Source organism: Alligator sinensis, unplaced genomic scaffold, assembly GCF_000455745.1.
Source record: "Alligator sinensis unplaced genomic scaffold, ASM45574v1 scaffold173_3, whole genome shotgun sequence".
Lineage (NCBI taxonomy): Eukaryota > Metazoa > Chordata > Crocodylia > Alligatoridae > Alligator > Alligator sinensis.
In genome coordinates this window covers 833,087-834,769 of record NW_005842076.1, presented here as the reverse complement: position 1 = coordinate 834,769, position 1,683 = coordinate 833,087, and the positions used below count along the sequence as shown (strand labels likewise).

General features: G+C 43.1%; 1 protein-coding gene across 10 annotated transcripts in view; it reads left to right on the top strand.

Moving 5' to 3' along the window:
* Positions 1-1,683, top strand: part of SALL1 (spalt like transcription factor 1) — a 16,394-nt gene that overhangs the window by 1,664 nt on the left and 13,047 nt on the right. Inside the window, exon 1 of one of the 10 annotated variants that reach the window (XM_025204288.1) lies at positions 26-173. The exons of the other annotated variants lie outside the window; for them this stretch is intronic. The gene's annotated coding sequence lies outside the window, so the exon portion shown is untranslated. Of the gene's footprint in view, positions 1-25; positions 174-1,683 lie in introns of those variants that run through there. 10 annotated transcript variants of the gene reach the window in all.

Genomic DNA, 1,683 nt, shown 5'->3' with positions numbered 1-1,683 from the left:
CGGGCGAGCCCTGGGGTAGGACCCCGTGCGCCGCGAGTCCCGGAGCGGGGCCCGGGGCTGCACCCCGCAGCCCCATTAACCCCCCGCGTTAGTCAGCAAAGCGGCAGCCGGGAGCCTCCCCCCTCCCTTCCCCTCAACTTTCCAGCAGCGCGCCTGGCAGGGCCGCCACCGAGGTAGGTTTGGGACGTGGGAGCTGTGATCTCTGAACTGTCCTTTTAATTCATTTTCCCTTTATCAGCTCCCCCTTCCCCTCCCTCCCTTTCTCCCCCTAGCTGCACAGGGAGGGGGCTGGCCAGGAGTTTGCGACCGAATTTAACTTCAGGGGCTCGAGATGCGGATAGTGACTGGGCCTGCCTTGCAGAGGTTGAAGGGGGCTTCATTATTATGCAGCTTTGAAAGCCACCGAGGCACCCTGGCTTTCAAGCAGTAAATAGCCAAGCAAGAGTTTCTGGGAGCTCTCCCAGCGCTTATTTAAAGTATTCTGATGGCTGAGAGCAAACTTCTCCTTTTTAGATGAGTTTTAATCACTTGGGCTGTTCGAGGGATTTGTTGCTGCAGTACTAATTGAATTTCTCTTTAGCAAACATATTAATTTGCCTCTGGTATATATTACTTCAGCTTGAAGTTTCAAGCATGAGGTGGGAAAAGGTTGGTTTTCAGAGAGCCTGGCCCCCGTGTGCTACAAAAGAACTCTGAACTTTTCCAAGCAAGCAGAGGAGGGGAGAAACAAATGGTCTTGCTGAAGAACCAGGCATCCTCAGTTTATTTAATCACATCTCTTGATGGCCTGTATTTTTTTTCTTAATTTTTTGGGGGAGATGGCACGGGTCAAACTACAATCAAGGGTCTTAAAAAAATCATTCATTTTCCTGTTTTTCATCTGTTCAGCTCTGATATTGCATGTTGTTTCCAAATGGAAGACAATGGGAGTGAGAGGGGTTTTAACTGAAGAGCTTTCTTGCCTGTTGCTAAATGATGTGTTTCAAATAAGTTGGACTCTGCCTAAAATGATGGCATGAAAAGAATCTTTTATTTTGTTTACAGGGCTAGGAAGTTCACTTAAGCTTAGAATTGGCTTGCTTTGTTTTTTAAACGTTGGCTCATTTTCTAAGAAAAGTAGTAAGCTATTAGAAACCTTGTAGGAGCCTTTCCCCCCCCTCTCAGTAGTAATGATTTTAGGTTATGGCTGTTTTACATGCTTGGACAATAAGTTTTGACTAAGTTGCCTGGAGGGTATGTTTTGTAATAGTGTTACAGGATTTAGAAGGTTGTAATAATATTAGTATACAACTAATCCCACAAAACTGTAAATTAAGGAATGCTTTATTCATTTGAGAAGTTCTAAAAAATATTCTGACTGCCTTTTTTCAAATGGGTGCAACACATTTTTCATTATACCTCTTGACATTGCAAAAACAAACACATTTTAAAAAGAATCCTGAACCATCTCTCCCTCTTTCTCAACATGGTGATTTTCAGGTTTGTTAGCTTATTTGCAGTTTCAAGATTCAAGCATGTTCAGCATCGCTGCTACTTTATTAACATTTACAAGGTTGTGGTATTAAGGAAAAATTAAGAGAGCAAATTTGAAAAGTATCATGTAAAGTTCACCTCAAATTTTATTCTCTCTGATTCGAGCTCTAGTTTATGAAACTCCCTGGTATACGTTCCATTTAATAGCAT